This window comes from Hemitrygon akajei, chromosome 31 (genome assembly GCF_048418815.1).
Source record: "Hemitrygon akajei chromosome 31, sHemAka1.3, whole genome shotgun sequence".
In the NCBI taxonomy this organism is placed as follows: domain Eukaryota; kingdom Metazoa; phylum Chordata; class Chondrichthyes; order Myliobatiformes; family Dasyatidae; genus Hemitrygon; species Hemitrygon akajei.
The window spans coordinates 28,866,611-28,882,811 of NC_133154.1; the positions used below are offsets into that span (position 1 = coordinate 28,866,611).

At 42.5% G+C, this 16,201-nt stretch overlaps 1 protein-coding gene across 2 annotated transcripts in view; it reads right to left on the reverse strand.

The window, feature by feature from the left end:
- The window catches only part of LOC140719015 (guanylate-binding protein 3-like), a 36,424-nt gene extending 25,797 nt beyond the window's left edge, over nucleotides 1-10,627 (reverse strand). The window contains exons 1-2 of one of the 2 annotated variants that reach the window (XM_073033341.1): nucleotides 10,518-10,615; nucleotides 6,890-7,009 (exon numbers count right to left, since the gene is read on the reverse strand). The gene's annotated coding sequence lies outside the window, so the exon portion shown is untranslated. Of the gene's footprint in view, nucleotides 1-6,889; nucleotides 7,010-10,517 lie in introns of both variants that reach the window. The other variant, XM_073033342.1, reaches the window with a different exon arrangement.
- Between the last annotated feature and the right edge of the window lie 5,574 nt (nucleotides 10,628-16,201).

Below are 16,201 nucleotides of genomic sequence, written 5' to 3' on the forward strand. Positions count from 1 at the left end.
AGAGGCAAGTTTTTCACACTGAGAGTGGTGGGTGCGTGGAATGCACTGCCAGCAACAGTGGTGGAGGTGGATACAATAGGGTCCTTTAAGAGACTCTTAGATAGGTATATGGAGCTTAGAAAAATAGAGGGCAATGCAGTAGGGTAATTCTATGCAGTTTCTAGAGTAGGTTATACATTTGGAACAACATTCTGGGCCAAAGGGCCTGTATTGTGCTGTAGATTTCTATGTTCTATGTTCTATATACTGTACATCCCAAGGAGGATGAAATATTCTAAAGGCAAGATGACATAACTGTGCCTAACAAGAGAAGTCAAAGACAACATAAATGCCAAAGAGAGGGCATAGAATATAGCAAAAATTAGTCAGAAATTAGTGGATTGGGAATATTTTAAAAACCAAAGAAGGCAAATAGAAAAGCAATAAAGAAGGAAACGATGCAATATGAAGTAAGCGAGCCAATAATATTAAAGAGGGTATCAAGTTTCTTCAGATACAGTACATAAAGTGCAAAAGAGAGGTGAGAGTGGATATCAGACTGCTGAAAAACGATGCTGGAGTGGTAATAATGGGGGCAAGGAAATGGTGGACAAACTGAAAAAAGTATTTGCATCTGTCTTTGCTGTGAAAGCCACTAGCAGAATGCTAAAAGTTCATGAATGTCAGGGGACAGGAGTTTGTGATGTTTGCATCACGAGGGATAGGTACTTTGGAAACTGAACATAAATAATTCACCTAGACCAGAGATACACCCTAGGATTCTGAAAGAGGTGGCTGAAGAGATTCTCAGGAATTAGTAATGATCTTTCAAGAGGCAATTGATTCTGGCATGGTTTGGAGGAATGGAAAATTGCAAATGTCACTCCACTCTTCTCGAAGAGAGTGAGGCAGAGTGAAGGGAAATGTAGGCCCGTATGTCTGGCAGCATTGGTTGTGAAGGAGTTGGAGTTGATTGTTAAGGATGTGCTTTTTGGATATTTGAAGGCACATAATAAAATAGGGCTTGATCAGCATGGTTTCTTCAAGGGAAAATCTTGCCTGACAAATCTGTTGGAATTCTTTAAAGTAATAAGAAGAAGGACAGATAATGAGAATTGGTGGATTGTGTCTATTTGGATTTTCAGATGGCCTTTGGCAAAGTACCACATGTGAGTCAGCATAACAGGTTATGAGCACATGGTATTACAGGAAAGAGTCGAGCATGGTTAAAGTAATGGCTGATTGTCAGGAGACAAAGAGTGAGGATAAAGGCAGCCTTTCTGGTTGGATGTCGGTGACTAGTGGTGTTCCACAACGGAATGTTAGAACCTCTTCTTTTTCCATTATACGCCTGTAACTATCTCACTGAGCTGGTAGCAAACTCACTTGTCAGCTAACTTTGGCTAACAACCACGTGACTCAGCATCGCATGTGTAATGATGAGAGCGCCACCCTCAATAAGCAACATTTAGGGTTGGAATGATCTGGGTTCAACCAAGCATGAGAGGTGGAATATACCAGTGAGACAACGGGAATTGTGATGAAAGCTGTACAAATACAGCCCCATGCAAAGATATTGCTCGCCAGGAAATAGCAGATGGTACACTGCAAATGAAGTTACAGTGGAAGGATATTCACTAATATTTCAGCTTTGAAAAAGAAAAAAAAAGGCCCATTACTGTTGAACCAGTCTAAATGTGCCTAAAAACATTGAAGTTTGTTTCTGTAGTAGCTGGGTGCATTGCTTTATTCACAGTGCTGAATTCCCATCACTAGCCAAAGGTCAAACTTCCCTCAAAGAATGTCATGAAGAAATTGCCTAACTAAGAAGTATTGGCACTTCTTCCTTAAATAATCATCCTTTGTGCTCTTCACCTTCTAACAAAAAAACCAAACCAGTCTACTGTCCTTCAGAAATGTAATCTTACACAGCTCTCTCAAATGTTCCATGGCATCTCCTACCTCTCCCCCCTCACCCACCAAATGGCTGACACCATATTCCTAGGCCAAGTAGACACTCCTTATTTCAGCTAAAGTCAAAACATTAGTCTAAGAAGCCTAACTAACAGAACACATTGTGTTTGCAGAAAGCTTCTAGAGTAAAATGTCCAACAGCCTAGCAGTAAAAATATAATTTTAACCAGGGCATTATATGTCAATTACCTACATGAGGGAATTGATGGCTTTGTGGCAACATTTGCAGAGAATACAATAATTTGGTGAGGCAGAACTATCAATTGTGAAGGGTGGTTACTGACCATTTGGGATGCCAGAGCGGTGTAGTGCGTGTATACCATTTGGGGAACCATATAGCAGCTGACTGATTTACGAGTGTTTGTGCTTTAAGAATAAGTCTGTAGCCTTGGTGTAACAGTTAGGTGCGAAGTTAGATTATGTACTGTTTTATTTTTATCTGTTTATATTTTGTGTAATGTGGGAATTAGTGTGGAGATATTTGAGGGAGAGATTATATCTGGATATATCTGTCAGAATGGCACCATTAGGTCAGGAAACATCAGGTCGAGAAGCATGGTTTTAGGCAGTGTCCTGAAAAGAAAGGAATTGTGAGAATCCACAGTCAGAATCTACAGTACCGCCCTTTCTATCAGATTTTGTGGCCAGATTATAAAGCAGATCTGGTCAGACAAACAGCTGATAGCAGCCTGCATTGCCAGAGCTGGTGACCCATGGATGTACACAACTATTTACATAGCATTTACACTGCATTAGGCATTATAAATAATCCAGAGATGTTTTAAAAGTACAGGCAGTCCCCGGGTTATGAACGAGTGGCATTCCTGAGTCCGTCATTAGTCAGAACAGGTACATCCAGTACTATTTAATGTCAGTTAGTCAAACATTTCTCTTATCTATTTTACCTTTCTATGCATATAAACACGTAAGAAATGTATTATTTCAATAATTAAACCGCTGCATTGCTTAGTGATAATTGTAGCTTTAATCGGGGTGGGGCCTTTCACATGCTCCATTAAAAATGTTCCGATCATTGACCGACTGTAGCCTAACCCTTTTCCAATGACCGACGACGTTTCACCTCTTTCTGATCGCTTTATTACTTCCACTTTATTTTCAATCGTGATCGTGATTATTTTCATGAACAGAAACACTGAGGAGTCAGTGCTGCGCCGGGTCCCTAAAGTCCACCGCACTGAATTAGACTGATTTATACTTGTACCTACGGGCTACGCCGCAGCCTTCACCGTAGCCCTTATTTTCACTGCTGCATCACTCTACGTCGTGGTGGTGGGGTTTCCATGCCACTGTGCTGAGTTTCTTTGTGAGAGACATGGACGAGGAAATGCATTTCATTTTGCATGTTGGTAGGTAGATTTGACGATTTGGTTCCTGTATTACATATCGGTGTACTCACAGCCTACAAACATGGTGGAGAAGAAGCAACCGGAAATGCATAGGAGGAAATGCGATGCTACCAAGCGGACCAATCACATTTGTTGTGGTCTGGGTCGGCACGACGCGTAAGTAACTTTTCTGGATAGGTGCACGTCGCCTTACTGCGTACGGAACAGTGTAGTTACGGTGTAGGGTAAGGGACACCTACAGCGTAGATGCGATGCAGAAGTGAGAATCAGGGCTACGGCAGAGGATGCAGCGTAGCCCATTCGCACAAGTATAAATCAGCCTTTAGTGCGGTGGACTTTAGGACCCAGCGCACTCTGAATCCGCAGTGTTTCTGTTCACGAAAATAATCACAATCGCGATTGGAAAAAAAAAGTGGAAATAATAAAGCGATCGGAAAGAGGCCACCATCTGATTGAAAAGTTTATGATTCTGTTTCTACGTGCGACTAGTGTATACTCAAGAATTTGAGTAATATGCCTAGATGCATCTAAACTGTCGGAAATGGAAGAAGAAGAAGAAGAAGAAGCAGAAGATCAGAAAGAGGTGAAACGCCATCAGTCATTGGAAAAGGGTTAGTAGTAGTGTACTTGCGTAGGGAACAGCAGAGTTGTCTGTGTTGCATCAAACAGAACTTTAACTGGAAAGGTAAACTTCATACTACTTACAGAGATTGAGCTCCTGCGATGCTTGTTAATACATCTGGATTTGATACAAATTTCTCTGTCAATTTCTTGGAAGAGAGACATCTACAAAGACCCCCAGGCCCAAAAATGCACCAAGCTCCAGAGGAACATGGGTCAGTTACAGGGAACAATCCTCCCAGATGTATGTCCTTCCCTGTTGGTTTGCAAGTGCTCAAATGGGGATACGCTTTGAACCTGGCTCAGCATCCTGAGGTGACTTGCAGAGTAGAGGACTTTCAGCTGCACCATCATAATCACCCTGGGCATCCAGGAGTGGCCATAGGAAAGGTGGGGGGGGGGGGGGTACGGTTCTGTCATGGTCCCAACTGAACAGCGGCAGGCATCCATGTTTTGGCACTCCAATTCCATGGAGTATGGTTAGCTGCCATTATCCCTTTAAGACCCTGACTTCAAATTATTGCCTGCCGCATTCCTTCATGGAAAGTCTTTGTGCTGAGCTCTCAGTGCTCAATCATAGGATCTCCATTTCTAGTACTGCTGTTTGTGATTTTGCCTTTGGATTTTGTTGGTGTTGTCTTGTTTATTTCCAGTCTGAGGCTGAGTTAATTCTAGACCTTACTCTGCACTTGGGCTCACCACCCTCCATAGATCTCTCATTACAAATACAGTACAATCCCAACCCCCTCAAACCCCTGGGTTAGGACTCAGCTTGTAACTCACTCTCACCTATCTGTTGTTCTGTAATATAAACCACAACCACACCCCAGCGCACTTGATCCCTCCTGTCTCTGGAATTCACTGTCATGAAGCAGACTTCCCTTGTACAGCTTCATTCCATCACAGAATTGAATAACTGATCATGCATCCATCGTGAACCCCCTGAATTCCTGTACTCACCAAAATTCTTTCTCAGTGGAAAGCATAATGCTTTCACCACAACCCAGATTTATTTTCAATATATCATCACGTACATATCACCTGACTGCAATGGCTCCCCTCTGTTCAGGAAACAACTCAAACATAATCATTAATGTTCTGTTAGTTCCAGATAATAAATATATTGTTTGTTGCTCTCTCATCTACTGCATAATTCCTGCCTTTTCTGGTTTAAAATCCAACATCCAGTTGCATACACAAGAGAAATTAACAACTTGAGCTGTAGTGATCTCAACAGAGTTGCTTATGGAGGTATAATGACAAGACAAGGTCCACTCAGGACGGAGGAGCAACACCTTATATTCCGTCTGTGGTACCCTGCAACCTGATGGCATGAATATTGATGTCTCTTTTTGGTGAATGAATTTCACCTCTCCCCTGACTCCCCTCCTCTCCTATCAGAATCTTTCTTCTGCATCCCATGACCCTTACTACCCATGGTCTTTCCCACCTATCATCTCCCAGCAGCCCCTTCCACCCCACCAACACTTTACTCACATATGCTCCCCAACCCCTTCTTTCTCAGTCCTAATGAAGGATTTCAACCGAAAACATTGACTGTTTACACTTTTTCATAGATGCTGCCTGAGCTTCTGATTTCCACCAGCATGTTGTGCACGTTGCTTTGGATTTCCAGCATCTGCAGAATTTCCTGTGTTTGTGATTTAATACACACGAGGGATTGCTGCACTTGCTGGCTCCCAGGTGGTACGATGACAACCCCGAAGTATGCAGTGGATACCTGGAATAAGGTTCCTTGGCCCTTGAATTGCAGCCATCTAAGGTCCCATCAGAACTCAATAAAGTCATATGTATCACCTTGCTCCTTTCCTGGAAGAGCCATTACTAGGTCCCCGCACTCTGGGAGAAGGGTTCCCACTTCTATACAGTGGAAGCCTCTTCTCTGAGACTTTGAGGAGGATGAACTATCACCTCATTGGAGAACAGGGGTCTGTGTTAAAGGGGAATCGGACTGCAGCTGATTATTCTATAGAATTTCATACCTTCGCCAAAGAGAGGAGTTGGTATATGGAAGCACTAACTGATGAATTCCATAAGGGATTGAGTGATGAGCTAAAGGATGCCTCTGTGGCCCGAGAGCCAGTGGATGATTTACTCTGTCTTATGGACCAGGCAATTTGATTCAATAACCAATTAATGGAAAGAAGAAATAAACAGATTCTCCCTTCGATTGTCCTCTGTCCTGTTCTATTCTTATTCCCTGAGCTAGGACTCCTCCTCTACCGCCGTAGGTCCCAGCCTCAAGGAGCCAATGCAAATGGGCTGAACTGGAGAGAAGGAGGGAGAGTTGCTGCATTTACTGTGGAGAGGCTGGACATTATTGGACATCTTGTCTCAAACCGCTGGGAAACTCACATGTCAGTCCAGAGTAGGGAGAGCTGTGATGGTTGCTATCCTCACTCTCAGTTCAGCTCCTGCTGGAGTGGTGCTTCCCATGTCACTGGCACAGGGAGATCAAAAACATTCCCCAGACACCTTAATGACTTGTGCAGTGGGGAATTTATTGGAGCAGAGACTGGCCAGAAGATTGAAAATCCCCTTTCACATCTCATCCAGTGGCTCATTGCCATGACCTTTGGTGACAGGACAGATCAACCTTCAAGCTTCCCCGCTCAAGCTGAAGATTGGTCAGCATGTGGAATCAATCCACCTCCATCTCATTTGTTCCAGAAATACCACTCATTCTGTGTCTTCTCCGAATGTCATTCCACAATTGGAGAGTCCCTTCTGTTAGGACTCAGCCTGTAACTCACTCTCGCCTATCTGTTGTTCTATAATATATACCACAACCACACCCCAGCGCACTTGATCCCTCCTGTCCCTCAAACTCACTGTTATGAAGCACACTGCCCTTGGATAATTTAATTTCTTCAAAGAATTAAATTACTGATTGAGTATATACAACCTCCCTGAAATCTTGTACTCACCAAAATTCTTTCTCACTGGAAGGCAAAGAGATTTCACCAGGATCCAGATTTATTTTCAATGGTGTCTGCATGTACACGTCACCTGACTGCAATGACACATCTCTGCCAGGAAACAACTCCCTGAGAGGATAAAGGTTACTGATTTATTGCTTCAGTGTACAAACCTGAAATCACATTGCTTGTAGAGTTCAAGTTTCAGACAGGTAGAAATGACAGCCATGGGAATTGAATCCTGAACAATGTACTTAGATCACTACAAAAACATGCTTTTGCTTTGAGCTGTGATCAGACACTTATATTCCAGTTTGTAAATCACTGTAGGTTTAAAATTCAACAAATATTTTCCAGCACAAGAGAAATTCACAATTGATACAATGGTGATCTCACTACAGTTGCTTATGGAGGTAAGGGTGATCCATGGCCTTCTCTATTGGCCCCCCTCAGGGTGGAGGAGCGACACTTTATATTCCGTCTGGGAACCCTCAACTCTGATGGCGTGAATATTGACTTCTCCTTCCGGTGAAAAATGTTCCCCACTTCTATCTCCCACTCTGACCTTCCCTGACCTTTCACTTCTCACCCGGTTTATTTCCCAGGGGCCCCCTTCTCCTTCCCTTTCTCCTATTGCCCACTCTCCTGTCCTATCAGATTCTTTCTTCTGCATCCCATGATCCTTCACACACATGGCCTTTCCCACCTATCGTCTCTCAGCAGTCGCTTCTACTCCACCAATACTTCATTCACACATGCTCCACACACACCCCATATAACCATAAAACAATTACAGCACAGAAACAGGCCATCTCGTCCCTTCTAGTCCATACCAAATGCTTCCTCTCTTCTAGTCCCACCTACCTGCACTCAGCCCATTACCCTCCATTCCTTTACTATCCATTTACCTATCTAATTTTTTTTTAAATGACAAAATCAAAACTGCCTCTACCACTTCTACTGGAAGCTTGTTCCACACAGCTAATACTCTCTGAGTAAAGAAGTTCCCCCTCATGTACCCCTAAACATTTGCCCCTTAGCTTTTAACTCAACCCCCTTCCCAGTCAATCCTAATGAAGGTTCTCAGCCAAAACATTGAATGTTTACACTTTTTCAGATGACAGCTGAGTTCCTCCAGCACTTTGTGCATGTTGCCCTGTATTTCCAGTACCTGCAGATTTCATGTGTTTGTGATTTAACACACGTGAGCAATCGCTGCACCTACCAGCTCCCAGGAGATACGACAACAATGCCTAAGTATGAGGAGATGTTTTGAATAAGGTTCCTTGGCCTTTGAATTGCAGCCGTCTAAGTTCCCATCAGAACTGAGTAATGTCACCTATATCATCTTGCTCCTTTCCAGAAGAGCCATTGCCAGGTCCCTGCACTCTGGGAGAGGTGTTTCCCCTTCTATATGGTGCAAACCTCTTCTCAGAGACTTTCAGGAGGGTTAACTAGCACCTCACTGGAGGACAGGGTTCTGTGTTAAAGCTCCTCAAACTTGTGCTAGGGGAATAGGTCTGTAGCCAATTACTCTATAGAATTTCATACCTTGACCACAGAAAGCAATTGGAATATGGAAGCACTAACCAATCAAGTTCATAAGGGATGGAGTGACAAGGTAAAGGATGCCCTTGTGGCCTGAGACCCAGTGGATGATTTAGTCAGCCTTATGGACTGGGCAATTTGATTCAATAACCGATTATTGGAAAGAAGCGATAGACAAAGGGGATTATACCGAGCAGACTCTCCCCTTGACTAACTGCTGTCCTCTCCTATTGTTATTCCTCGGACTGGGACATCTCCTCTACTGCCGTAGATCCCAGCCTCGAGGAGCCCATGCAAGTAGGCTGGACCAAACTCTCTCGAGCTGAAAGGGAGACAAGGAGGGAGAGTTGCTGCATTTACTGTAGAGAGGCTGGACATTATTGAACCACCTATATCAAACTGTCAAGAAACTTGCGCGTCAGTCCAGAGTAGGGAGGGCTGTGATGGTTGCTATCCTCACTCTCAGTTCAGCTCCTGCTGGAGTGGTGCTTCCCATGTCACTGTCACGGGGAGATCAAAAACATTCCCCAGATACCTGAACGACTTGTGCAGTGGGGAATTTATTGGAGCACAGACTGGCCAAAAGATTGAAAATCCCCTTTCACATCTCAACCAGTGGCTCATTGCCATGACCTTTGGTGCTAGGGCAGATCAACCACCAGACTTCCCCGTTCAAGCCGAAGAAGATTGGTCAGCTTGCGGAATCAATCCAGCTCCATCTCATTCGCTCCCCACAAATACCATTCACTGTGGGTCATCCCTGGATGTAATTCCACAGTCAGAGAGTCAATTGGACTACTGGTGCTGGTGTGGGCTGGTCAAATCAGTGCAAAAGAAATGTCTCCAAAAGAGACAGGACACCTCCCGAGACACCTTCTGAGTTGTCTGTTGAACCTTCCACCTTGAACCCCAGGCCAAGGTACATCCAAAATATTCAGACATTATGGAGGTCTACAGCAAGAAAAAGGCCACCCTCAACCACCTCACCACAACTGCAACAGCATCATCTGTCTGCAACCGGGTACTTGCCCTCCTTAGGGACAGTCCTGTTCTCTATCTCTCTGCATCCTAGCAGCTCTGATTTCTGGGTTTATTGAATCATCCACATTTCCCACTGAGGCCTGTTCTTTCTTTCTCACGAAGAAGGATGGTGGATGAAGACTCTGTATAGATTATACAGGGCAAAATAAGATTTTTTGTCATAGCATAAGATATAGGAACAGAATTCAGCTATAGAGATATAAATTATATTAACAAAACACACAAAGTCAAAAAGGGCCCATCATTTTTACATATTATTCTATAATGTGACCTTAATCATTGGAGCTGATTGATGCTCAGTCAATTCAGTATGCATCACTTCCTTTACTTATGGTACTGAAACAGTTTTACACAGTAGATCTCATCCCAAGAAAAAATATTCACACAACATCAAAGGAAAATATCTTGAACATTCTCCACGGTCATTTGCTAATGAACTAACTAGAAGTTATCTATACCTTCTTTGTAAAACCAGCATCTGTCTGAGAATTTTCTGACAGCTGTATCTGTCCTTCCAAATGGATTCAATGAGCATTACACTGTGTTGTTCTGCGATGTTTGTTGTCCAATTCTATTTTCTTTCTTTCTCCTTCAATCCATCACTCTCTCTAAAATGACTACACCATTCTTTTCTCACCATGCTTGCTCTCAAAAAATAATGTTGATAAGACAAATCCTCTTGGTCAGTCTTAATCAACTGAATTTTTATTTTAAACAGCAAAAATGAAATTCTTGATTCAATAATGTTATTACAGGAACATTTACCCAACAGCATAGCTGTTATAATAAAATGAAGCATAGTTTTAACCAAGGCATTACAAATACAATCCCAACCCTCTAAAACCCCCGGGTTAGGACTCAGCCTGTTACTCACTCTCACCCATCTATTGTTCTATAATATAAACCACAACCACACCCCAGCGCACTTGATCCCTCCTGTCCCTGAAACTCACTGTTATGAAGCACACTGCCCCTAGATAATTTAATTTCTTCAAAGAATTAAATTACTGATTGTGTATATACAACCTCCCTGAAATTTTGTACTCACCAAAATTCTTTCTCACTGGGAGGCACAGAGATTTCCCCAGGATCCAGATTTATTTTCAATGGTGTCTGCATGTACACGTACCTGACTGCAAAGACACACTCCAGGAAACAACTCCCTGAGAGGATAAAGGTCACTGATTTATTGCTTTATAGCATACAAACCTGAAATCACATTGTTTGTAGAGTTCAAGTTACAGGCAGGTAGAAATGACAGCCATGGGAATTGAATCCTGAACAATGTACTTAGATCACTACAAAAACATGCCTTTGCATTGTGCTGTGATCAGACACTTATATTCCAGTTTGTAAATCACTGTAGGTTTAAAATTCAACAACCATTTGCCTGCACAAGGGAAATTCACAATTTGTACAATGGTGATCTCACCAGAGTTGCTTATGGTGGTAAGGGTGATCCATGGCCTCCTCTATTGGCCCCATCAGGGTGGAGGAGCGACACTTTATATTCTGTCTGGGTACCCTCCACCCTGATGGCATGAATATTGACTTCTCCTTCTGGTGAAAAATGTTCCCCACTTCTATCTCCCACTCTGACCTTTCCTGACCTTTCACTTCTCACCCAGTTTATTTCCCAGGGGCCCCCTTCTCCTTCCCTTTCTCCTATTCTCCACTCTCCTGTCCTATCAGATTCTTTCTTCTGCATCCCATGATCCTTCACACACATGGCCTTTCCCACCTATCATCTCTCAGCAGTCGCTTCTACTCCACCAATACTTCATTTACACATGCTCCACACACACCCCATATAACCATAAAACAATTACAGCACGGAAACAGGCCATCTCGTCCCTTCTAGTCCATACCAAATGCTTCCTCTCTTCTAGTCCCACCTACCTGCACTCAGCCCATTACCCTCCATTCCTTTACTATCCATTTACCTATCTATTTTTTTTTTAAATGACAAAATCAAAACTGCCTCTACCACTTCTACTGGAAGCTTTCTCCACACAGCTAATACTCTCTGAGTAAAGAAGTTCCCCCTCATGCACCCCTAAACATTTGCCCCTTAGCTTTTAACTCAACCCCCTTCCCAGTCAATCCTAATGAAGGTTCTCAGCCAAAACATTGAACGTTTACACTTTTTCAGATGACAGCTGAGTTCCTCCAGCACTTTGTGCATGTTGCCCTGTATTTCCAGTACCTGCAGATTTCATGAGTTTGTGATTTAACACACATGAGCAATCGCTGCACCTACCAGCTCCCAGGAGATACGACAACAATGCCTAAGTATGAGGAGATGTTTTGAATAAGGTTCCTTGGCATTTGAATTGCAGCCGTCTAAGTTCCCATCAGAACTGAGCAAGGTCACCTATATCATCTTGCTCCTTTCCAGAAGAGCCATTGCCAGGTCCCTGCACTCTGGGATAAGTGTTCCCCCTTCTATATGGTGCAAACCTCTTCTCAGAGACTTTCAGGAGGGATAACTAGTACCTCACTGGAGGACAGGGTCCTGTGTTAAAGCTCCTCAACTTGTGCTAGGGGAATAGGTCTGTAGCCAATTACTCTATAGAATTTCATACCTTGACCACAGAGAGCAATTGGAATATGGAAGCACTAACCAATCAAGTTCATAAGGGATGGAGTGACAAGGTAAAGGATGCCCTTGTGGCCTGAGACCCAGTGGATGATTTAGTCAGCCTTATGGACTGGGCAATTTGATTCAATAACTGATTATTGGAAAGAAGCGATAGACCAAGGGGATTATACTGAGCAGACTCTCCCCTTGACTAACCACTGTCCTCTCCTATTGTTATTCCTCAGACTGGGACTTCTCCTCTACTGCCATAGATCCCAGCCTCGAGGAGCCTATGTAAATAGGCTGGACCAAACCCTCTCGAGCAGAAAGGGAAACAAGGAGGGAGAGTTGCTGCATTTACTGTGGAGAGGCTGGACATTATTGAACCAACTGTATCCTCACTGTCAAGAAACTTGTGCGTCAGTCCAGAGTAGGGAGGGCTGTGATTGTTGCTATCTTCACTCTCAGTTCAGCTCCTGTTGGAGTGGTGCTTCCCATGTCACTGTCATGGGGAGATCAAAAACATTCCCCAGACACCTGAACGACTTGTGCAGTGGGGAATTTATTGGAGCACAGACTGGCCAGAAGATTGAAAATCCCCTTTCACATCTCAACCAGTGGCTCATTGCCATGACCTTTGGTGCTAGGGCAGATCAACCACCAGACTTCCCCGTTCAAGCCGAAGAAGATTGGACAGCTTGCGGAATCAATCCAGCTCCATCTCATTCGCTCCCCACAAATACCATTCACTGTGGGTCATCCCTGGATGTAATTCCACAGTCAGAGAGTCAATTGGACTACTGGTGCTGGTGTGGGCTGGTCAAATCAGTGCAAAAGAAATGTCTCCAAAAGAGACAGGACACCTCCCGAGATACCTTCTGAGTTGTCTGTTAAACCTTCCACCTTGAACCCCAGAGCCTAGGTACATCCAAAATATTCAGACATTATGGAGGTCTACAGCAAGAAAAAGGCCACCCTCTACCACCTCACAGCGACTGCAACAGCGTTATCTGCCTGCTGCCGGGTACTTGCCCTCCTTAGGGACAGTCCTGTTCTTTATCTCTCTGCATCCAAGAAGCTCTGATTTCTGCGTTTATTGAATCATCCACATTTCCCACTGAGGCCTGTTCTTTCTTTCTCACCAAGAAGGATGGTGGATGAAGACTCTGTATAGATTATACAAGGCTAAATAAGATTTTTTGTCATAGCATAAGATATAGGAACAGAATTCGCCATTGAGATAAAAATTATATTAACAAAATATTTTAAACACACAAAGTCAAAAAGGGCCCATCATTTTTACATATTATTCTATAATGTGATCTTAACCATTGGAGCTGATTGATGCTCCATCAATTCAGTATGCTTCACTTCCTTTACTTATGGTACTGAAACAGTTTTACACTGTAGATCTCGTCCCAAGAAAAAATATTCACACAACATCAAAGGAAAATATCTTGAACATTCTCCAGGGTCATGTGCTAATGAACTAACTAGAAATTATCAATACATTCTTTGTAAAACCAACATCTGTCTGAGGATTTTCTGACAGCAGTATCTGTCCTTCCAAATCGATTCTATGAGCATTTCACCATGTTGTTCTGTGATGTTTGTTGTCCAATTCTATTTTCTTTCTTTCTCCTTCAATCTATCACTCTCTCTAAAATGACTACACCCTTCTTTTCTCACCATGCTCGCTCTCAAAAAATAATGTTGATAAGACAAATCCTCTTGGTCAGACTTAATCAACTGAATTTTTATTTTAAACAGCAAAAATGAAATTCTTGATTCAATAATGTTATTACAGGAACATTTACCCAACAGCATAGCTGTATTAATAAAATTAAGCATAGTTTTAACCAAGGTATTACAAATACAATCCCAACCCTCTAAAACCCCTGGGTTAGGACTCAGCCTGTTACTCACTCTCGCCCATCTATTGTTCTATAATATAAACCACAACCACACCCCAGCGCACTTGATCCCTCCTGTCCCTCAAACTCACTGTTATGAAGAACACTGCCTGTGTACAATTTAATTTCTTCACAGAATTAAATAACTGATCATGTATTTAACATGAGCCCCCCTGAAGTCCTATACTCATCAAAACTCTCAGTTGAGGGCACTGAGCTTTCACCAGGATCCATATTTATTTTCAATGTTGTCTGCACCTATACGTCACCTGATTGCAATGACACACCTCTGTCCAGGAAACAACTCTCAGAGGATAAAGGTTACTGTTCTATCACTTTATAGCATGCAAATCTGAAACCACATTGTTCGTAGAGTTCAAGTTTCAGACAGGTAGAAATGACAAACGTGGGAGGTGAATCCTGAACTGCATACTTAAATGACTACAACAACACGCCTTTGCTTTGTGCTGTTATCAAACACTTATATTCCAGTCTGTAAATCATTGTGTTTATCCATTATCCTTCCTACCACCAACTAAACTCATGATTATAACCCATCATGTAATCCATTCCCAGAGATTTGTTCTACCCCAAAAACCTGGATGACATCTCAGATTATAACCCCACTCACAGGGATAGGTTATTCTATATATAAACCCCTAAACCCTTAAATTGCATCCCAGCATGAACTTCCATTTGACGATCTGTTATTGCATATGTAAGCCCTCGAACCCCTGTGTTAGATCCTAGCTTGTAATCCACTCTCAGTGATGTGACATTCTATTAATGACCTAACTAGGTGAGGTCCCAGTCATTAACTTAGTCTTGCGTATCTCCAGTGTATGTTTATAGAACTTTGTCAAAGCTTTTGGTGAGGGATATAATTACTAATATAAGAACTATAATCAAAGGTTATCATGTCTCTTGTGATAGTTCCTCTAAATATATACACTATTTCCCCCTCTCTGATCTACCCCACAGTCCCTGCCATTTCTGGTTTAAAATTTAACATCCATTTGCCTGCACGAGAGAAATTCACAATTAGAACAATGGTGATCTCACCAGAGATCCCCATGCAGGTAAGCATGATCCATGGCTTCCTCTTGTGGCCACCCTTAGGGTGGAGAAACAACACTTTATATTCTATCTGGGTATCCTGCACCCTGATGGCATGAGTATTGATTTCTCCTTTGGGTGAACAAATTCTTCCCACTTCTATTTCCCACTCTGACCTTTCCCTTCTCATCCAGGTTATTTCCCTGGGGTCCCCTCCTCCTTCCCTTTCTCCTATTGTCCACTCTCCCCTCCTGATTCTTTCTTCTCTACCGCATGACCCTTCACACACATGACCTTTCCCACCTATCATCTTCCTGCAGCCCCTTCCAATCCACCAGCACTTTATTGACACATGCTCCCCACTTTCCTTCTCAGTCCTGAAGAAGAGTCTTGGCCAAAACATCAACTATTTACACTTTTTTATAGATGCTGCATGAGCTATTGAGTTCCGCCCACATTTTGTGCATGTTGCTTTAGAAATCCAGCATCTGCAGACTTACCCACATTTTTGATTTAATCCATGTGAGGGATTAGAAAAACAAGATTTTTATCGATATTTACAGATGCGACAATATGTTAATAAGACGCTTAAAAATGTAACCAAGGCAAGTACATGCTTGATAGAGCTATTTAGAAAAGCATATAATTCAGATAACGGTAGTAGAATCATTTCAAGCATGTATAAGTGGTTGTCAAATCTTAAAACACATTCGACCATACATTAAAACAAAATGGGAGAAGGAAGGTGGGATAATTATATCTGAGGAAGAACGGACAATAATATGGAGGCATCGATGAAAGTGTACCAGTTCACAGAAATGGAGGGAGTTTGGATGGAAAAACTTGATAAGATATTTTATTACATCCTCTCAGAAATCCCATTATTATAGTAACCTCCCTGTTTTCTGGAGAAATTGTGAAAATCAAAATGCAAATCATTATCATATTTTTTGGGACTGCCCTGTTATCAAAAACTATTGGAGGGGGATACACAATGCCTTACAAGCTATCTTTAAATTTGAAATATGCTTAGAGAGTAAGACCATATATTTTGGATATATACCTCAAGAATGGTTGAAAAGAGATAAATATTTAATGAATATACTGTTGGTGGCTGGTAAAAAAGACTCTTACTAGGAAATGGTTATCACCGGATAGCCCAACTTTAAATGCATGGATGGA